This window comes from Anomaloglossus baeobatrachus, chromosome 6 (genome assembly GCF_048569485.1).
Source record: "Anomaloglossus baeobatrachus isolate aAnoBae1 chromosome 6, aAnoBae1.hap1, whole genome shotgun sequence".
NCBI classification, from domain to species: Eukaryota; Metazoa; Chordata; class Amphibia; order Anura; family Aromobatidae; genus Anomaloglossus; species Anomaloglossus baeobatrachus.
Window position 1 is genome coordinate 15,060,006 of NC_134358.1, and position 23,152 is coordinate 15,083,157.

The following is a 23,152-nucleotide window of genomic DNA, read 5'->3' on the forward strand; positions in this document are numbered from 1 at the left end:
CGTTTTTCCGCCAGAATTCTGCGGCTCTCAGATTGAAGGCGTGGCTCTTGAGTCCTGGATCTTGACGACTTCTGGTATCCCTCCTGAAGTCATCTCCACTATGACTCGGGCTCGGAAGTCTTCCTCGGCCAAGATATATCACAGGACCTGGAGAATCTTCCTGTCCTGGTGTCGCTCTTCCGGCCATGCTCCTTGGCCTTTTTCCCTGCCGACCCTTCTGTCCTTTTTACAGTCTGGTCTGCAGCTAGGACTATCCCTCCCTTCCCTCAAGGGTCAGGTCTCGGCTCTGTCAGTATTGTTCCAGCGGCGTATCGCCCGACTGGCTCAGGTGCGCACCTTCATGCAGGGCGCATCTCACATCATTCCGCCTTACCGGCGGCCTTTGGATCCCTGGGACCTTAATCTGGTCCTCACGGCCTTGCAGAAACCCCCTTTTGAGCCACTTAGGGAGGTTTCTTTGTCTCGTCTTTCACAGAAAGTGGTCTTTCTAGTGGCCATAACCTCCCTCAGGAGAGTCTCTGATTTGGCTGCTCTCTCTTCGGAGTCACCTTTTTTGGTTTTTCATCAGGACAAGGTGGTTCTCCGTCCGACTCCGGACTTTCTTCCTAAAGTGGTATCTCCTTTCCACCTTAACCAGGATATTTCTCTGCCTTCCTTTTGTCCGGCTCCTGTTCATCGCTTTGAAAAAGCGTTGCATACTCTGGATCTGGTGCGGGCGCTCCGGATCTATGTGTCTCGCACCGCTGCTCTAAGGCGGTGCACCTCTCTTTTTGTGCTGACCTCAGGTCGGCGCAAGGGCCTCTCGGCTTCTAAGCCGACCCTAGCACGTTGGATTAGGTCGGCCATTTCCGATGCCTACCAGTGTTTTCAGGTGCCTCCCCCGCCGGGGATCAAGGCACACTCGACCAGAGCTGTCGGTGCCTCTTGGGCTTTTCGGCACCAGGCTACGGCTCAGCAGGTCTGTCAGGCTGCCACTTGGTCTAGTCTGCATACCTTTTCGAAGCACTACCAAGTGCATGCTCATGCTTCGGCAGATGCGAGCTTGGGCAGACGCATCCTTCAGGCGGCTGTCGCCCATTTGTGAAGTTAGGTTTCGCCTACTGCTCAGTTTTCTGTTTATTCCCACCCATGGACTGCTTTGAGACGTCCCATGGTCTGGGTCTCCCATAAGGAACGATGAAGAAAAAGAGAATTTTGTTTACTTACCGTAAATTCTTTTTCTTATAGTTCCGACATGGGAGACCCAGCTCCCTCCCTGTTGCCTGTTGGCAGTTTTCTTGTTCCGTGTGTTTTCACCGGCTGTTGTTGTAGACAGAGGCTCCGGTTGTTCCGGTTTTTTGCTCTATCTCTACTTGTGGGTGGCTGTCCTCCTTCAGCTTTTGCACTAAACTGGCTATATTTGGTTATCCAGGGGGTGTATATGCTAGGAGGGAGGAGCTACACTTTTTAGTGTAGTACTTTGTGTGTCCTCCGGAGGCAGAAGCTATACACCCATGGTCTGGGTCTCCCAATACGGAACTATAAGAAAAAGAATTTACGGTAAGTAAACAAAATTCTCTTTTTTTTTTTTTTTTTTTTTTTTTTTTTTTATTCCTTTTGCCATTGATGTATTTTTAACACTTTTGGGGTTTATTTTAAGATCTTTGGCAATTTTTGTTTCAGTAGGTAATTTTGTTGCTTGATTTCCTCTTTAAATTTCCTATTGAGATCTTTATACTCCTGAAATGCTATTTGTGTATTCTCAGCCTTCAAGATTTATCGCCCCTTCTGTTTTTGTTTTCTTATACTTTATACTGTCTTATTTATCCATAGTGGTTTCTTTTTATTCCTGGAAATTTTATTACCAGAGGGTATACTTTTTTTTTTTTTATTTTATTTTTTTTTATAGGAGTATATCCTTAAACTTGTGCCATTTACTGTATTGGCACCCCTGCAATTCTGTCGGATAATACTCAGTTTCTTCCTGAAAATGATTGCAATCACAAATTCTTTGGTATTATTATCTTCATTTATTTTGCTTGCAATGAAAAAAAACACAAAAGAGAATAAAAAAAAATCAAATCATTGATCATTTCATACAAAACTCCAAAAATGGGCCAGACAAAAGTATTGGCACCCTTAGCCTAATACTTGGTTGCACAACCTTTAGCCAAAATAACTGCGAACAACCGCTTCCAGTAACCATCAATGAGTTTCTTACAATGCTCTGCTGGAATTTTAGACCATTCTTCTTTGGCAAACTGCTCCAGGTCCCTGAGATGTGAAGGGTGCCTTCTCCAAACTGGCATTTTGAGATCTCTGCACAGGTGTTCTATGGGGTTCAGGTCTGGACTCATTGCTGGCCACTTTAGTAGCCTCCAGTGCTTTCTATCAAACCATTTTCTAGTGCTTTTTGAAGTGTGTTTTGGGTCACTGTCCTGCTGGAAGACCCATGACCTCTGAGGGAGACCAAGCTTTCTCACACTGGGCCCTACATTATGCTGCAAAATTTGTTGGTAGTCTTCAGACTTATAATGCCATGCACATGGTCAAGCAGTCCAGTGCCAGAGGCAGCAAAGCAACCCCAAAACATCAGGGAACCTCCGCCATGTTTGACTGTTGGGACTGTGTTCTTTTCTTTGAATGCCTCTTTTTTTTTTTTTTTTTTCCCTTGTAAACTCTATGTTGATGGCTTTTCCGAAAAAGCTCTACTTTTGTCTCATCTGACCAGAGAACATTCTTCCAAAATGTTTTAGGCTTTCTCAGGTAAGTTTTGGCAAACTCCAGCCTGGCTTTTTTTATGTCTCGGGGTAAGAAGTGGGGTCTTCCTGGGTATCCTACCATTCAGTCCCTTTTCATTCAGACGCCGACGGATTGTACGGGTTGACACTGTTGTACCCTTGGACTGCAGGGCAGCTTGAACTTGTTTGGATGTTAGTCAAGGTTCTTTATCCACCATCCGCACAATCTTGCGTTGAAATCTCTCGTCAATTTTTCTTTTCCTTCCACATCTAGGGAGGTTAGCCACAGTGCCATGGGCTTTACACTTCTTGATGACGCTGCGCACCGTAGACACAGGAACTTTCAGGTCTTTGGAGATGGACTTGTAGCCTTGAGATTTCTCATGCTTCCTCACAATTAGGAATTCTCAAGTCCTCAGACAGTTCTTTGGTCTTTCTTTTCTCCATGCTCAATGTGGTGCACACAAGGACACAGGACAGAGGTTGAGTCAACTTTAATCCATGTCAACCCCCTGCAAGTGTGATTTATTATTGCCAACACCTGTTAGGTGCCACAGGTAAGTTACAGGTGCTGTTAATTACACAAATTACAGAAGCATCACAGGATTTTTCAAACAGTGCCAATACTTTTGTCCACCCCCTTTTTATGTTTGGTGTGGAATTATATCCAATTTGGCTTCTTCATTGAAGACAAATTAACATGAAGATAATAATACCAAAGAATTTGTGATTGCAATCATTTTCAGGAAGAAACTGAGTATTCTCTGACAGAATGGCAGGGGTGCCAATACTTTTGGCCAGCGCTGTATGTTACTATGACATGGTCCCAATCTTCACAATTAAGCTCTTCCCTTAATTTGTGGAAGTCAGCTTTCCTAAAATTCCAGGTTTTAGCATTGAATATTACATTGAAACTTCCCATATTAGGCTATGTGCGCACTAGAAATGTGAAGTTTCTCAAGAAAATTTCTTGAGAAACTTCTGGGAGTGAAAGATTTCCGGACCTCCGGAAAAAATCCGCACCAAATCCGCATGCGGATTTGCCGCGGATTAGCCGCGGAATTGCCGCGATTTTCCCGCGGGTGGTTCCCTGCGGATTTTTGCAGGCTGTACTGCCGAAATCCGCAGGGTACCTGCGGAAATAATGGACATGTTCATTTTCTCAAGAAATTTTCTCGAGAAATTCTTCTCAAGGAAATTTCTTGAGAAAAATCCGCACAAGTGCGCACAGCTTTTTTTTTTTTCATAGAAATTGCTGGGAAATGTCTGCACAAAGATTGCAGACATTTCTCAAGAAATTTCCGCGGCAAATCCGCGGGTAAATCCGCGGGTAAAAAGCTCTAGTGCGCACAGAGCCTTATAGTCACTGCTGCCCAAGTGCTCCCGGACCTGTAGATCTGAAATTGTATCTGGTCTATGTGACAGGACGAGATCTAGCAGATTATCTCCCCTCGTCGGTTCATCTACCATCTGAGAGAGGAAATGTCTTGAATTGTAGATAAGAGCTTGCAGCTTTTAGCACAACCAGAAGATTCTATGTCCCACTGTATGTCTGGATAGTTGAAATCCCCCTTTATAAGGACCCGATTATTATTATTTGTTGCCTTTTCCATTTTTTGCAGCATTTCACGCTCTACCTGTACAGCTTTGTTAGGAAACAAACTCCAATCAGCAGCTTTCTATTATTGCTCTCCCCGTTATTGTGCTATGCGCTGAGCACTTATGTTGGGGTTTCCATGTAAATCCCCCGAAAATGAGATTCAGACAAAACCCCCGACGTAGCCGCTCACTGTAATGGGGCGGATGGAGACACTTTGGACTTCGTTTGGCGTCTGTTTTGCTGTTGTCCATCTTTTTAGGCGTCCACATTTGTGCGCTAAAGGCGGCTAAGATGATTGGACATTGCAGGGCTGGAATCGACACTAAATGGAGTTCGGAGAGTCTCCATCTGCCTCATTATAGTGAGTGGCTTCAATGGGGGTTTTGTTTGAATTGCTGTTTATGGGCTTTACACAGAAACTGCAACGTAAGTGCTGAGTGAAGAGCGCAGGATAAATGTTTTCTTAGGTAGAACGAAGGAATAGATGGCAGTACAAGGAGTAGTTTTTATTTTTTACGCCATTCACCGTGCGGGTTTAGTAATAGGATGGATTTATACTTTGGATCGGTGCTATTCCAGCTTTTGATTGCTTATTATGTTTTGTTGCTATCACACAATAAAAATGTCTTTTTTTATAAAAAGAATATGGCAACGAAAAAAACAGAACTGTAATTTTTAGTTTACGGTGAACAGCGCTGTATGCGGGCCTGTGTTTTTTGTTTTGTTTGTCTTTGTTTTGTTTTTTTGTCCATGACGATTTTTTTGCTACCTGTTGGACTTTCACGGTCTGAGAAAGGCATTCGGCAGTGTTCACACAGGTAATGTGGTTTGGTTCAACCTTGCAAATTTTAATTAATTTTATAAAACTCCCAGGGATTCACCAATCAGAAGAGCCTCTTCTGGGCACAAAGGTATAACCACAAAAAAAAAACAGTTCATTCTGTGGGGACAAGTGCTACTCACCCCAAGAGATTGCAGTCGGCCTTCCTGGAGAAGGCTTTACATATAGAAGGGGTGCGATCCTACCAGTCCCGCTGTCCCCTTCAGCCTAAGCTCCAGCAGCTTCCAGCACCAAACAGATGTATTCACCACTGCACAGCTCACACTACACAGCCCAGTCACTCAGCAGTTTCCACACACTGCACTCTGCTCGATCCCTAGCAGACTTTAAGGGGTACTTTGCACGCTGCGACATCGCTACTGCGATACCATCGGGGTCAAATCGAAAGTGACGCACATCCGGTGCCAGTAATGATGTCGCAACGTGTAAACCCTAGATGCGCCAATAAACGATTGCAAAAGCGTCGAAAATCCGTGATCTGTGTAGTGTCGGTCATTTTCATAAGGTCGCACCAATAGGAGATAAGTTGTTGTTCCTGCGGCAGCACACATCGCTGTGTGTGAAGCCGCAGGAGCGAGGAACATCTCCTTACCTGCCTCCACCGGCTATGCAGAAGGAAGGAGGTGGGCGGGATGTTTACGTCCCGCTCATCTCCGCCCCTCCGCTTCTATTGTCCGCCTGCCGTGTGACGTCGCTGTGACGCCGTACGACCCACCCCCTTAGGAAGGAGGCGGGTCACCGGCCAGAGCGACGTTGCAGGGCAGGTAAGTGCGTGTGAAGCTGCCGTAGCGATAATGTTCGCTACGGCAGCTATCACAAGATATCGCATGTGCGACGGGGGCGGGTACTATCGCGCTCGGCATCGCTAACATTGGCTTGCGATGTCGCAGCGTGCAAAGTACCCCTAAGACTCAAGTTAACACATGTGCTGGACCTTAGTCAAAGCTAGCCGGGTGCATGTAATCAAGACCAGTGCTAGGATTCACACCAGTACTCCCTGGCTTTACTATATACCATTTTAAGGAACTTAAAGTGAATATGTCAGGTCCAGTATGCACCCAGAACCACGAGCAGTTCTGGGTGCATATTATTAATCACTGCCTAACTGTCCCTGTATACACTAGCACAGATAAAGAGATCTTTAGAAAAAGTATTTCTAAAGATCTTTTACCGTATGCTAATGAGTGAGGGCGTTGTTAGTTCCCTTGCCAGTCGCCCCCATTAACATATTAGCACGCCTCTGTGGGTGTGCTCACATGCTAATGAATACGCAGCATCACAGGATGATCTCACTCACCTCTCCCTCACCTCTCACATTGCATCCAGCGCTGGATTTCGGCTTAGTGCGCATGACCCCGGAGTTTGGGTCATGGGCACTACTTCAGTTTGAAGCCAGGACGCATACACCCGGCTTCATAGTGCGCATGACCCAAACTCCGGGGTCATGCGCACTAAGCCGAAATCCAGCACCGAATGCGATTGCGGCGGAGAGGTGAGTGAGATCATCCTGTGACGCTGCGTATTCATTAGCATGATCGTATGCCCAAAGGAACGTGCTAATATTCTAATGGGGCAACTGGCAAGGGAACTAACGCCCAGGGGACTAGTCCCTGTGCTCATTAGCATACGGTAAAAGATCTTTAGAAATACTTTTTCTAAATATCTCTTTATCTATGTTAGTGTATACAGGGACGGTTAGGCAGGGATTAGCGATATGCACCCAGAACTGCTCGGGGTCTTCGGTGCATATTGATCCTGACAGGTTCCCTTTAACTTTTTTTTATTGCTTTTATTTCAGGTTTTTCAGGTGCAGAATGTACAAAACACAGCAATGCACTTATTGTTTTTTATTTGCAGTAAAAGTGATAAGACCAATTCATTGTTCGGGTTAGTACGGATATAGTGATACCAGAATGATATTGTTTTTGTTTTTGTTGTTTTTTTTTATGCTTTGCTACTTTTACACATTTAAAAAATATTTTACAAAAATGAATTAGTTTTTGCATTGCCATATTCTGACAGCTGTAACTTTTAATTGTTATCTGAATGAGGCATATTAGGACTTTTGTCCTGCAGATGATACGGCGTTTTCATTTATACCATTTTTTATTACATATTAGTAGAAATGGGCGAACCCGCAGATGTTTGGGTCTGGCCAGACTTTTAAAAAAAAAAAAAAAAAATCCAGTTTGGGACCAAACTTGAACCCAGACATCTGCTCAGACGCCAAACCCCATATAAATCTGTAACACTAATTATGGGGCCGCTTATTACCCTCATATATATTCACTGCTTCCCTGTCAGTCCCAGCCGTCTGTGACTGATTGCAGTCAGACCGCGCCCCCACCCTGTGTGATAGCGTCTGTGATGGGTTGAAATCACACACGCTGTCTGCTTCCCTTTAGTGCAATAAAAATAAAGAATTAAACTGGCGTAGGCTGCCCCTATATTGTGATATTCAGTGCAGATAAAGCATATGGCTACAGGCTGCAGCCCTCAGCCCTGCGCTTATCTTGGCTGTGTATCACAAGGAGAGGAACCGCATGGGGCTATTTTTAAAACTTATTTACAGAAACAATTTAAAAAAAAAATGCTGTACGGTCTACCCCAATTTTGATATCCAGCCATGATAAAGTTGACAGCTGGGGGCTAGTATTTTCAGTCTAGGGAGGCCCATGGTTATTGGGCCCTCCCCAGCCTAAAAATTACCAGCTGCAGCCACCCCAGAATTGCCGCATCCATTAGAAGTGACTATCCCAGCCTGGCTCATCCCAATTGCCCTAGTACGGTGGCATTCGGGATAATAAGGGGTTAATGACAGCCCACATCTGCCACTAAGCCTTAGATTATTATTGGGAGGTGTCTATGAGACCCTCCCCCCTCATTACTAATCTGTAAGTGATCTGTGAATAAGTAAGGAAATAAACACAAACACTGAAAAAATCCCTCTATTTGAAAAAAAATACAAAAATCCCACCCTTTGTCCAATTTATGAATCCCAAATACCCAGGTCCAACATAATCCATACGAGGTCCCACAGCGATCCCGGCTCTGCTACATTCTAAAGTCACAGGGCGTGAGCACATTACAGAACCCCAAAACAAATTTTCAGCCAAAATTCATATGAAAAAAAACAGAGGAAGAAGTTTCAGTGGTCACTCAAAAAGAGAGAGAGTACCTCCACCCCATGGTTACAGTAAGATGGATATAAAGCTGATTCTGGAATTAATATACCACCAATTCACACACAAAATGAATCAGAAACCAAGATATAAAAGGTAAATCTTTATTGAGACCAAAGATAAAATATTAGACAAGGGGTGTAATTATAAGACAGGTGCACAAGGTGGCGAACCAGAGCGGTAGAGAAATAGTGTCCGGTTAATGAACAGTGAAGCTCAATACAGCCTCAAGGGAAAACACCTAAGCCACAGGAATCGGTCAAGGTTCATAACTCCGTGGTAGGTGAGAAAGACCCAGAATAGCATATAAATATAAGAAGAAAAGTACAAAACCGGAGATCACCTTACTCACCGCTGAGATGACGCCAGGTCACGCTTACGCACGTTTCGGCGCTAGCCTTCGTCAGGGCCTTTTGTACTTTTCTTCTTATATTTATGCCATTCTGGATCTTTCTCACCTACCACGGGGTTATGAACCTTGCCGATTTCTGTGGCTTAGGTGTTTTCCCTTGAGGCTGTATTGAGCTTCACTGTTCATTAACCGGACACTATTTCTCTACCGCTCTGGTACGCCACCTTGTGCACTGTCTTATAATTACACCCCTTGTCTAATATTTTATCTTTTGGTCTCAATAAAGATTTACCTTTTTATATCTTGGTTTCTGATTCGTTTTGTGTGTGAATTGGTGGTACATTACAGAACACGACTGCCTGCCGCGGCTTCAGAAAGACACTGACAGTGACGTCACCGCTGGCAGCTCTGGCTCAGAGTACAACTGCGGTCACAGATGGAGGTTCCCACTGTCCCCCACCTTTGACCGCATGTAAACTCACCTCAGGTGAACTGATTGTACTCTGTTCACCTGAGGTGAGGTCATTGAGTTCAATCAGACCTGCATCTCCTGGCAGAAAAATGTTGTGGTTTTTTTTTTTTTTGTTTGTTTTTGTTTGCCAGGAGATGCAGATTTGGTGCTGGAATATTATGCACCAAATCTGCATTTTCTGTCAAAAATGGCATCAAAACTGTATTGTTTTTAGATGTGTTTGTTTGCCAGAAGATGCATTATTAGTGCAGGAATTTGATGTATAATATTTCAGCACCAAATCTGCATCTCTTGGCAAAAAAAAATTGTTTTCTGCCAGGAGATGCAGTTCTGATTGAACTCAGTTCACCTGAGGTGAATTTTCCTGTGGTCACAAGTGGGGTACCGTGGGAATCTCCAGCTGTGACATCACAGCTGCAGCTGAGTCAGTCTCTGCCTGAAGCCGCAGTGTGCGGTCATGCCCTGTTATGTGCTCGTGGGATCTCGTGTGGATTACGTTGGACCTGGATGATTTTTGGAGTTAATATATTTTTTTTTTTGTATTTTATTTCAAATAAAGGATTTTTTCGGTGTTTGTGTTTTTCTTTTCACTTACAGGATTAATGAGTGGGTCTCATACTTTGCCGTGCTCCTGTACTGCAGTGCATGAGACCTGTCAGTGTCTCAATCTGCCTATTATATAAGATGACCGGGGTACCATGGCAACCATGAGCACATACGATTACAGTCGTGGGAGGGGTCAGTGCTTTCAAAGGGCGTCTCTTTACCCCCTTTTAACTTCTTGGATACCGCTGTCAAGGTATTTAAAGAGTTAATTGGACCCGATCAATTTTAAAACCGGTTGGGGCTGATACCCGCAGTTGTCAAATATAGTTATCACTTGCGGGAATTTCACCCATGCGGAGGCGCTATTCACTTATTCCTCAGCTGAAGAATATAGCCTGTGAATGACCTCCGTTTAATGGCGTATCAGCGGTTGTTGAAGGGTTAGATAAAATTCAGTAACGTGTTGAATACTTTTTTCCTGTGTAATTTCTCATTATTGCACATGATGGACATCTAGGGTGATTTGTTTGCCTGAGTGCATTGGATGGGTTGTTACCGACATCTGGTGAGAAATTCAGGTCAGTAGCAGCTTTTGGTCTCATACGCACACTGCCTCTTTTACTGCATTTTTGGAGAAGTTTTTGTGGTCCCAAAGAAACACCCAAAATGCATGCATTTCCTTCCCCCAGCAAAGTCTATGAGATTTCTGTTTTGCTGTCCGCACAGTGCATCTTTTGGCTGCGTTTTTGATAATGCAGCGTGTCAATTCTTTTTGCGTTTTGTCCCTGCGTTTCTCACTAGTGATGGGAGGACTGACAGATCAATCCCCCGCTGAATCTGGGTCGGCGGAGGATTGTTCCCTGGTATGTGGCCAGATGCCAGTCACCATATAAAGTCTATGGGGACCAGAATTCGGCGCAAAGGAGTAGGAGCAAGTGCTTCATACTTATCGATTCACCGGCGCAGCTGTCACACTGATCCGGCGGTCGCTCATTCGCTTCCCGGGCTGCTCATAACCTTAATTAAATATGCACTGCTTCCCCCGCCCACCGGCATCTGTGATTGGTTGCAGTTAGAGGCGCCCCCACACTGAGTGACAGCATGTCTTCCCCCCCCCCCCCCTTCCCCCATATGATGATGCCCTTACAGATAAAGCCATGGCTACATGCTGCAGCCCCCAGCCGTGTGCTTATCTTAACTGGGTATCAAAATAGGAGGAGCCGTGTGCAGCTTTTTTTTTTTTTTTTATTTAATTTTTTAATTTTATTTTTTTTTAAATAATTTAAAAAAACGACATGAGGTCCCCCCAATTTTGATACCCAGCCAAGATAAAGCCCGACAGCTGGGGGCTGGTATTCTCACGTTGAGAGACCCTTGGTTATTGGGCGCCCCCCCCAGCCTATAAATATCAGCCTGCAGCCTCCCGGAATTGCCGCATCCATTAGATGCGACAGTCCTAGCACTTTATCCTGCTCTACAGATTGCCCTGGTGCGGTGGCAATCGGGGTAATAAGTTGTTAATGGCAGCTCACAGCTGCCACTAAGCCCTAGATTAGTAATGGGAGGTGTCTGAGAACCCCCCCATTACTAATTTGTAAGTGAAAGTAAAGAAACACAAACACCAAGACAAAAAAAGCACCCTCTTTCACCACTTTATTAACCCCAAAACAGCGAGCAGTCATGTTCTATGGTGCACGCTGAGAGGTTCAGATGTAGCAGAGCTGAATCAGTGTGGGACCTCATGTGGATTACGTCAGACCTACAGTGGCGTTTTGGGGGTTAATTTGCCCTTTTATTTTAAATTAAGGATTTTTTCGGTGCTTGTATTTATAAACATTTTACTCTGATCTATACTCTGCCAAGGTTCATCTGGAGGTGGGGGAGGTAGATGAATTTCTGAGCAGAGTCCAGGTGCCGGTCCTCTCAAGGGAATATAGAGAGCTGCTGCACGAGCCATTTGACTTGGAGGAGCTGGAGCTAGCTCTGAGTGATATGGCGAATGATAAGGCGTCGGGGGTGGATGGGTTTCCGGCTGAAGTATATAAGCAACATAGGGAGGTTTTGCTGCCGGTGCTGCTTAGAGTATATACCGTAGTTTTAATGCTATTAGATGAAACTCCCTCCAATACGGTGGTGACTTGCGCTCCGGTGCAGGTGGTGTCAGAGTTTAAACATCTGGGAATTATGATATCCAATAAACTGGCGGAGTATGAACGTCTTGAGATACATGCGCACGCTGCTTCTTTTTCGTGTTCACAAAATGCAGCCAAAACTGCACCTTGTCAGAGAGAGCCTGGAAATGTCACAAAAAATGTAGGTGCTTTTTTTTATGCGTTTTTGCTGCTTTTTTGGTGCGTTTTTGGCTGCAGTTTTGTCAACAATTGTTTCATGTATTATTCAGTTCAAACAAGCCCATAAAGCTTGTTGAATTGAAAAAAAAAAAATTAGAAATAAATAATTAAAAAAAACTGGCAATTTTAATGCCAGCCAGATAAAGCCATACGGCTGAAGGCTGGTATTCTCAGGATGGGGAGCTCCACGTTATGGGGAGCCCCCCAGCCTAACAATATCAGTCAGCAGCCGCCCAGAATGGCCGCATCCATTAGATGCGACAGTTCTGGGACAGTACCCGGCTCTTCCCGATTTGCCCTGGTGCGTTGGCAAATCGGGGTAATAAGGAGTTATTGGCAGCCCATAGCTGCCAATAAGTCATAGATTAATCATGTCAGGCGTCTCCCCGAGATTCCTTCCGTGATTAATCTGTAAGTTACAGTAAATAAACACCCACCTGAAAAAATCCTTTATTAGAAATAAAAAACGCTAACAAATTCCCTCTTTCTCCCATTTAATAAGCCCGACAAAGCCCTCCATGTCCGGTGTAATCCAGGATGGTCCAGCGTCGCTTCCAGCTCTGCTGCATGGAGGTGACAGGAGCAGCAGACACCGCCGCTCCTGTCAGCTTCACACAGCAACTGAAGAGAGCCGCGCGATCAGCTGAGCTGTCACTGAGGTTACCCGCGGCCACCGCTGAATCCAGCGGTGGCCGCGAGTAACCTCAGTGACAGCTCAGCTGATCGCGCTACTGCGTGGAGCTGACAGGAGCGTGGAGGACGGGACTATCAGCGGCGGCGGTGGCAGCGAGAGGGGTCCATCATCTCCCCTGTGCGTGCACACTGGGGACAGCGGTACTTCGGGGAACACGTGGAGGACGGGACTATCAGCGGCGGCGGCAGCGAGAGGGAAAAATCAATGTTTTCAGCTGCCAATGTCCATCCCCCTCTCGCTGCCGCCGCTGATAGTCCCGTCCTCCACGTGTTCCCCGAAGTACCGCTGTCCCCAGCGTGCACGCACAGGGGAGATGATGTGGAGGACGGGGACTATCAGCGGCGGCAGCGAGAGGGGGATGGACATTGGCAGCTGAAAACATTGATTTTTCCCTCTCGCTGCCGCCGCCGCTGATAGTCCCGTCCTCCGCATCATCTCCCCTGGGGACAGCGGTACTTCGGGGAACACGTGGAGGACGGGACGGGACGGGACCACTTGCCTGTTACCTCACTTCCTGACAAATCACCTGCGTTTTTGGTACCAAAAACGCAGGTAAAAGGCAGGTAAAATGCACCACTTTTGATTAGCATGCATTTTTCCTGCGTTTTTGATGCCCTCATTGATTTCAATGGGTGACAAATGTTGACAAAAACGCAGGAAGAATGAACATGCTGCATTTTATTTGTCACAAACTTTTGACAAAAAAAACGCTGACAAATAAACTGCAATGTGCGCATGACAAATCTGACTTCTCATAGACTTTGCTGGGAAGTCAAATGTCAGAAAGTTAAGCTGACGAAACTGCAGCCAAAAAGCAGCAAAAAAGCAGCAAAAAAAGCAACGTGCGCATGTAGCCTTAATCTCGACCCCCTCTTACTTAAGTTCAAACGAAAAATCCTAGCTTGGTCCAAACTGTACCTTACGGTGGTGGGGAGAGTATATTTAATTAAAATGATACTAATGCCCCAATTGCTATATGTGCTCCATAACGCCCCGATATGGATACCACAGAACAGGTTTTATAAAATAAACTTATCTTCCGAGGCTTAATCTGGGGAAAGAATCGCCCACGGATGAGGTTACAATATTTACAAAGGCCGAAAGACGAAGGAGGACTGGCTTACCCAACCCTTGGTGCTATTACTTGGCTGCCCAGAGTCAATACATGGTGGGGTGGGGGTATGGTGGGTTTGGAGACCTTGGCAGGAAAGATTTTACAATATACAGTTAGGTCCAGAAATATTTGGACAGTGACACAAGTTTTGTTATTTTAGCTGTTTACAAAAACATGTTCAGAAATACAATTCTATATATAATATGGGCTGAAAGTGCACACTCCCTGCTGCAATATGAGAGTTTTCACATCCAAATCGGAGAAAGGGTTTAGGAATCATAGCTCTGTAATGCATAGCCTCCTCTTTTTCAAGGGACCAAAAGTAATTGGACAAGTGACTCTAAGGGCTGCAATTAACTCTGAAGGCATCTCCCTCATTAACCTGTAATCAATGAAGTAGTTAAAAGGTCTGGGGTTGATTACAGCTGTGTGGTTTTGCATTTGGAAGCTGTTGCTGTGACCAGACAACATGCGGTCTAAGGAACTCTCAATTGAGGTGAAGCAGAACATCCTGAGGCTGAAAAAAAGAAAAAATCCATCAGAGAGATAGCAGACATGCTTGGAGTAGCAAAATCAACAGTCGGGTACATTCTGAGAAAAAAGGAATTGACTGGTGAGCTTGGGAACTCAAAAAGGCCTGGGCGTCCAAGGATGACAACAGTGGTGGATGATCGCCGCATACTTTCTTTGGTGAAGAAGAACCCGTTCACAACATCAACTGAAGTCCAGAACACTCTCAGTGAAGTAGGTGTATCTGTCTCTAAGTCAACAGTAAAGAGAAGACTCCATGAAAGTAAATACAAAGGGTTCACATCTAGATGCAAACCATTCATCAATTCCAAAAATAGACAGGCCAGAGTTACATTTGCTGAAAAACACCTCATGAAGCCAGCTCAGTTCTGGAAAAGTATTCTATGGACAGATGAGACAAAGATCAACCTGTACCAGAATGATGGGAAGAAAAAAGTTTGGAGAAGAAAGGGAACGGCACATGATCCAAGGCACACCACATCCTCTGTAAAACATGGTGGAGGCAACGTGATGGCATGGGCATGCATGGCTTTCAATGGCACTGGGTCACTTGTGTTTATTGATGACATAACAGCAGACAAGAGTAGCCGGATGAATTCTGAAGTGTACCGGGATATACTTTCAGCCCAGATTCAGCCAAATGCCGCAAAGTTGATCGGACGGCGCTTCATAGTACAGATGGACAATGACCCCAAGCATACAGCCAAAGCTACCCAGGAGTTCATGAGTGCAAAAAAGTGGAACATTCTGCAATGGCCAAGTCAATCACCAGATCTTAATCCAATTGAGCATGCATTTCACTTGCTCAAATCCAGACTTAAGACGGAAAGACCCACAAACAAGCAAGACCTGAAGGCTGCGGCTGTAAAGGCCTGGCAAAGCATTAAGAAGGAGGAAACCCAGCGTTTGGTGATGTCCATGGGTTCCAGACTTAAGGCAGTGATTGCCTCCAAAGGATTCGCAACAAAATATTGAAAATAAAAATATTTTGTTTGGGTTTGGTTTATTTGTCCAATTACTTTTGACCTCCTAAAATGTGGAGTGTTTGTAAAGAAATGTGACAATTCCTACAATTTCTATCAGATATTTCTTCGGCGCTCCATTGGGAGACCCAGACGATTGGGTGTATAGCACTGCCTCCGGAGGCCACACAAAGCAATTACACTAAAAAGTGTAAGGCCCCTCCCCTTCTGGCTATACACCCCCAGTGGGATCACTGGCTCACCAGTTTTCTGCTTTGTGCGAAGGAGGTCAGACATCCACGCATAGCTCCACTGTTTAGTCAGCAGTAGCTGCTGACTATATCGGATGGAAGAAAAGAGGGCCCATATGGGGCCCCCAGCATGCTCCCTTCTTACCCCACTTGTGGTTTGTAAGGTTGAAGTACCCATTGCGGGTACGGAGGCTGGAGCCCACATGCTGTTTTCCTTCCCCATCCCCCTGAAGGGCTCTGAGGAAGTGGGATCTTACCGGCCACCAAGCCCTGAGGCCGGGCTCCATCCACAGACCCATAGAACCTGCTGGATGTGGAGCGGGAGTGCCGTTCAGGGACAAGGCCCTGCAACTTTCAGGTACTCTGTGTCCCCGTATGGCAGGCCACGCACACCCCAGGCTTGCTGGGTGTGCTAGTGCGCCGGGGACTGTAGCGCTGTGCGCTGGGCTTATAGTCCCCGCAGATTACTGGGGGACTTTATGTGTGTGGATCGCCGCGCCGACCGCCCCTGGAGCGGCGGCGCAGCTGCGACTTGTAGTGCGCCGGGGACGCGCCGACCGCGCTTTTACGGCGGCGGCGCTTCTAACTTTAGTCCCCGGCTTTCTGCGGCCTAGCTCCGCTTCGTTAACGCCCCCCACCCTGTCAATCAGGGTAGGGGAGAGACGTTGTTCAATCGGCAGCGCCGAGGGCTGGAGCACGATTTACATGCTCCAGCCCTCTCACTGAGCACAGTAGGACACAGGCTTCGCGCTTTTTCTCTGTGCACGCCCTAGGCCCGCCCCCAGGCTTGCAGCTCCCCAGGACGCCGGCAGCCATTATACACATGCAGTCTGGCTGGAGAACGGACGCAGGCTCTGGGGGACCCAGGCTAGGGGTTTCTGGCGACCACACACCCGCGCTAAGCGGGCGGTAAGCAGCACATACGTGCGGCCCCACTAGTGCCACAGTGTTATATTTTTCGCTGTACCATAGACACTGCTGTGTCTAGATATATTTATATACTGCACTGTAAGGTCGCTTCTTGGCTGTACACCCTATATTGCTTTGAGGAGACAACAGCATGTCATCCGCAAAACGCAAGGGTGCCAAGGCACGGGCTGTATACACTGCTTGTACAGCATGTGGGGCTAATCTACCAGCAGGCTCCAACGACTCTCATTGTGTGCAATGTTCAGTCCCAGTGGCACTTCGTCAGCCAGAGCCTATTGTGGTGGTAGCCCAGGCAGAGACGCCTGTGAACCCTGCCCCGGTGACGGGGACAGAATTTGCAGTCTTTGCTGATAAAATGTCTGTGACTATGACAAAAATCCTGGAGACCTTGCAGTCCAGGCCAGTTGCTCAGACCATAGACACTGCTGTGTCTATGTTCCCCGGTCCCCCTCAGTTGGAACTAATCCGTACTTCAAGGGGGTCCCAGGCATCACAGGCTGAGGGCTCTGACTCCGATGACAGTCCCAGTCCGCCTAAGCGAGCTCGCTGGGAGAGACCCTCCACGTCATCACGCGGATCAGGGTCTCAGCGAGAAGGGTCCCTATATGAGGGTTCAGAGGTGGGTGATCAGGAGTCTTGTCCTGACGCCGCACTCAATTTGGATACGCCAGATGGTGACGCCATGGTAAATGACCTTATAGCGGCCATCAATAGGCTGTTGGATATTTCTCCCCCAGCCCCTTCTGCAGAGGAGGCAGCTGCACAGCAGGAGAAATTCCATTTCCTGTATCCCAAGCGTAAATTGAGTACTTTTCTGGACCACTCTGACTTCAGAGAATCCATCCAGAAACACAATACTTATCCGGACAAGCGTTTTTCTAAACGCCTTAAGGATACACGTTATCCTTTTCCCCCTGACGTGGTCAAACGCTGGACCCAGTGTCCAAAAGTGGACCCTCCAATATCCAGGCTTGCAGCTAGATCCATAGTTGCAGTGGAGGATGGGGCTTCACTTAAAGATGCCAATGACAGACAGATGGACCTTTGGTTGAAATCTGTCTATGAAGCTATCGGCGCGTCGTTTGCTCCAGCATTCGCGGCCGTGTGGGCGCTCCAAGCTATTTCAGCTGGTCTGGCACAGGTGGACTCTCTCATACGTCCAGCAGTGCCGCAAGTGGCGTCCCTAACTACGCAAATGTCTGCGTTTGCGACCTACGCTATCAATGCGGTACTGGACTCTACGAGCCGTACCTCAATGGCATCCGCCAACTCTGTAGTTTTGCGCAGAGCCTTGTGGTTAAAGGAATGGAAAGCAGATTCTGCTTCTAAAAAATGTTTAACCAGCTTGCCATTATCTGGAGACAGACTGTTTGGTGAGCAATTGGCGGAAATCATTAAACAGTCCAAAGGTAAGGACTCCTCCTTACCCCAGCCCAGATCAAGCAAACCTCCACAGAGGAAGTGGCAGTCAAAGTTTCGGTCCTTTCGAGGCTCGGGCAAGCCCCAATTCTCCTCGTCCAAAGGGACTCAGAAAGAGCAAAGGAGCTCTGATTCCTGGCGGGCTCACTCACGCCCCAAGAAAGCAACCGGAGGTACCGCTTCCAAGGCGGCTGCCTCATGACTTTCGGCCGCCTCCCTCCGCATCCTCGGTCGGTGGCAGGCTCTCCCGCTTTTGCGACATTTGGCTGCCACAGGTCAAAGACCGGTGGGTAACAGACATTTTGTCTCACGGGTACAGGATAGAGTTCAGTACTCGGCCTCCGCCTCGGTTCTTCAGAACTTCCCCACATCCCGACTGAGCAGATGCCCTTCTGCAGGCGGTGAATTCTCTAAGAGCAGAAGGAGTGGTGGTCCCTGTTCCTCTTCAGGAACGAGGTCAAGGTTTTTACTCCAATCTCTTTGTGGTGCCAAAAAAGGACGGCTCATTCCGTCCTGTTCTGGACCTAAAACTGCTCAACAAGCATGTGAACGCCAGGCGGTTCCGGATGGAATCCCTCCGCTCAGTCATTGCCTCAATGTCTCAAGGAGATTTCCCAGCATCAATAGACATCAAGGATGCTTATCTCCACGTGCCGATTGCTACAGAGCACCAACGCTTTCTACGCTTCGTGATAGGAGACGACCATCTTCAGTTCGTAGCTCTGCCATTTGGTCTAGCGACAGCCCCACGGGTGTTCACCAAGATCATGGCGGCAGTGGTAGCAGTCTTGCACTCTCAGGGACACTCTGTGATCCCTTACTTGGACGATCTACTGGTCAAGGCACCCTCTCAAGAGGCATGCCAACTCAGCTTGACTGTTGCACTGGAGACTCTCCAGACGTTCGGGTGGATCATCAACTTCTCAAAGTCAAATCTGTCACCGACCCAATCACTAACGTATCTTGGCATGGAGTTTCATACTCTCTCAGCGATAGTGAAGCTTCCGCTGGACAAGCAGAGGTCACTACAGACTGGGGTGCAGGCTCTCCTTCAAAGTCAGTCGCACTCCTTAAGACGCCTCATGCACTTCCTCGGGAAGATGGTGGCGGCAATGGAAGCGGTTCCGTTTGCGCAGTTTCATCTGCGCCCACTTCAATGGGACATTCTCCGCCAATGGGACGGGAAGTCAACATCCCTGGACAGGAAAGTCTCCCTTTCCCAGACGGCCAAGGACTCTCTGCAGTGGTGGCTTCTTCCCACCTCATTATCACAGGGAAGATCCTTCCTACCACCGTCTTGGGCGGTGGTCACGACAGACGCGAGTCTGTCAGGGTGGGGAGCAGTTTTTCTCCACCACAGGGCTCAGGGTACGTGGACTCAGCAGGAGTCCACCCTTCAGATCAATGTTCTGGAAATCAGAGCAGTGTATCTTGCCCTACTAGCCTTCCAGCAGTGGCTGGAAGGAAGGCAGATCCGAATTCAGTCGGACAACTCCACAGCGGTGGCATACATCAACCACCAAGGGGGGACACGCAGTCGGCAAGCCTTCCAGGAAGTCCGGCGGATTCTGATGTGGGTGGAAGCCACGGCCTCCACCATATCCGCAGTTCACATCCCCGGCGTAGAAAACTGGGAAGCAGACTTCCTCAGTCGCCAGGGCATGGACGCAGGGGAATGGTCCCTTCACCCAGACGTGTTTCAGGAAATCTGTCGCCGATGGGGAAGGCCGGACGTCGACCTCATGGCGTCCCGGCACAACAACAAGGTCCCAACCTTCATGGCACGGTCTCGCGATCAAAGAGCGCTGGCGGCAGACGCCCTAGTGCAAGATTGGTCGCAGTTCCGGCTCCCTTATGTGTTTCCACCTCTGGCACTCTTGCCCAGAGTGCTACGCAAGATCAGATCCGATTGCAGCCGCGTCATACTCGTCGCCCCAGACTGGCCGAGGAGGGCGTGGTATCCGGATCTGTGGCAGCTCACGGTCGGCCAACCGTGGGCACTACCAGACCGACCAGACTTACTGTCCCAAGGGCCGTTTTTCCATCGGAATTCTGCGGCCCTGAACCTGACTGTGTGGCCATTGAGTCCTGGATCCTAGCGTCTTCAGGATTGTCCCAAGGGGTCGTTGCCACCATGAGACAGGCTAGGAAGCCCACGTCCGCTAAGATCTACCACAGAACGTGGAGGATATTCTTATCCTGGTGCTCTGCTCAGGGAGTGTCTCCCTGGCCATTTGCATTGCCTACCTTTCTTTCTTTCCTGCAATCTGGGTTAGAAAAAGGTTTGTCGCTCGGCTCCCTTAAAGGTCAGGTCTCGGCGCTATCCGTCTTTTTTCAGAGGCGTTTGGCACGCCTTCCTAAGGTGCGCACGTTCCTACAGGGGGTTTGCCATATCGTACCCCCGTACAAGCGGCCGTTAGATCCATGGGATCTGAACAGGGTACTAGTTGCCCTCCAGAAGCCGCCCTTCGAGCCTCTGAGGGACGTTTCACTTTCTAGACTATCACAGAAAGTGGCTTTTCTGGTAGCGATCACATCTCTTCGGAGAGTGTCTGAGCTGGCAGCGCTGTCATCCAAGGCTCCCTTCCTGGTCTTCCACCAGGACAAGGTAGTGCTGCGCCCCATTCAGGAGTTTCTCCCGAAGGTGGTATCCTCTTTTCATCTTAATCAGGATATCTCTTTGCCTTCGTTTTGTCCTCATGCAGTTCATCGGTATGAGAAGGATTTACATTTGTTAGATCTGGTGAGAGCACTCAGAATCTACATTTCCCGCACGGCGCCCTTGCGCCGTTCGGATGCACTCTTTGTCCTTGTCGCTGGTAAGCGCAAAGGGTCGCAGGCTTCTAAGGCCACCCTGGCTCGATGGATCAAAGAACCAATTCTTGAAGCCTACCGTTCTGCTGGGCTTCCGGTTCCATCAGGGCTGAAGGCCCATTCTACCAGAGCCGTGGGTGCATCCTGGGCATTGCGACACCAGGCTACGGCTCAACAGGTGTGCCAGGCAGCTACCTGGTCGAGTCTGCACACTTTCACCAAACATTATCAGGTGCATACCTATGCTTCGGCGGACGCCAGCCTAGGTAGAAGAGTCCTGCAGGCGGCAGTTGCCTCCATATAGGGGAGGGCTGTCTTGCAGCTCTAACATGAGGTATTAATTTACCCACCCAGGGACAGCTTTTGGACGTCCCAATCGTCTGGGTCTCCCAATGGAGCGCCGAAGAAGAAGGGAATTTTGTTACTTACCGTAAATTCCTTTTCTTCTAGCTCCTATTGGGAGACCCAGCACCCGCCCTGTTGTCCTTCGGGATTTTTGGTTGTTTTTCGGGTACACATGTTGTTCATGTTGAACGGTTTTCAGCTCTCCGAGGTTACTTCGGAGTGAATTTGTTTAAACCAGTTATTGGCTTTCCTCCTTCTTGCTTTTGCACTAAAACTGGTGAGCCAGTGATCCCACTGGGGGTGTATAGCCAGAAGGGGAGGGGCCTTACACTTTTTAGTGTAATTGCTTTGTGTGGCCTCCGGAGGCAGTGCTATACACCCAATCGTCTGGGTCTCCCAATAAGAGCTAGAAGAAAAGGAATTTACGGTAAGTAACAAAATTCCCTTCTTTTGTTCAAACCTTCAAATTAAACGTTACAATCTGCACTTGAATTCTGTTGTAGAGGTTTCATTTCAAATCCAATGTGGTGGCATGCAGAGCCCAACTCGCCAAAATTGTGTCACTGTCCAAAGATTTCTGGACCTAACTGTATGGTCGGAAAAGGTCCTCTGCTGGCTGGTCTGGAGGTGGGAAAGTTTCGTCCACACTGTGCATCATTTCCTACTATACAGCTAATGGATAAAGTATGGGGTAAGATCAAACCGGTGAGACAGATAACGGGGTTCACTAGATATGCCCACACATGGGATAATCCCAGCATTCCAGAATTTTTATCCCTTAAGTAATTCAGGCTATGGAGGAGAATTGGTATCTGGTACCTTTCCCAAGTTGTGGAAGGAAACATATTTAAGACCTTTTGAAGGACTGCTTAAAGACTTCCCACTGGGACATGGTATGTTCTATAAATACCTGCAGCTACGCCACGCATTTGAGTCGCAGAACAGAATAACACCAATTGTTCTACAATCAGACCGTGTAATCAGTATACTGGGGACGCAGAGAGGAACGGCAGGTTGTATATCGATGTTTTATGGGGGATTCTTGTCCATGTTTGTTGGGAGGCATCCAATTGGGGCATATGTGAAATGGGTGGAAGATTTGGGAGAAATTGGAGAGGAGAAATGGGAGTCTATTTTGCAATATGTCGTCAAAATATCTGAGTGAAGTGAAACGGCTCTTGCAGATGTATGTTATATAGAGAGTATATAAAACCTCTGTGTAGATGCAGAAAGCGGGAGCGAGCACCGATTCCAAGTGCCCAAAATGTACTGTGGAAGAAGCAGGGATCATGCACATGTTGTGGGAATGCCCGTTTCTACAGGGCATTCCCACTGGTAAGAAAACACCGGAGTAGAATACGGACCCCATTTTTTTTTTTTTAATCTTTAAATTTGGGGTGCGTCTTAGAACAGAATGCCGTATTATTCATTTTATATCTATTCTAGTTATCAATTATCCTTTAAAAAAACACACAATATGCATTAACAAAAACGTGGCAAAAACGCATGTGTTCTTTCATGCGTTTGTGACGACAGAATAAAAAGATACACTAAGATGCAGTGTGTGGACAGAGCCTTAGACATATATGCACTTCGAGAATTGGAGCCGTGACAATACTTATTTCATCTTCTGTATGTAGAATCCTTAGAAACCCAGGTTTCATTTCCTTCACACGTCACAAATACTTGTACAGTACTTGGTGTCAGAAAATCTCAATAACATTTTAAGTTTGTGGGTATAATGTGGAAAACTTCCTGGGGTGTGAATACTTTTGGAAAGCCCTGCAATTGCACTTTTTTTCTCTGTAGACTACTTGGGTCAGTTTCCTGATCTCTGGAGCTGGAAGAGATCCGGTCGGAGGAGCAGGCTCTTCTCATTCCTGGCCAATCACAGAGCAGGTAATGAGCGCCCGCGACGTGTGGCCCCTGATATCCCCGCGTTCATATGGACTTTGCATAGAGGGAAAGGCGGGGTCTCCGTACTGGGGAGAGGGTCACAGCTGACAGAGGAGCTCTGTCTGGGGCTTT

The 23,152-nt window shown here is 47.4% G+C and overlaps 1 protein-coding gene across 2 annotated transcripts in view; it reads left to right on the plus strand.

Moving 5' to 3' along the window:
• Positions 1–23,152, plus strand: part of SLC52A2 (solute carrier family 52 member 2) — a 69,840-nt gene that overhangs the window by 31,821 nt on the left and 14,867 nt on the right. For both annotated transcript variants that reach the window (XM_075352798.1, XM_075352797.1), the window contains exon 3: positions 22,934–23,023. The gene's annotated coding sequence lies outside the window, so the exon portion shown is untranslated. The remainder of the gene's footprint in view (positions 1–22,933; positions 23,024–23,152) is intronic.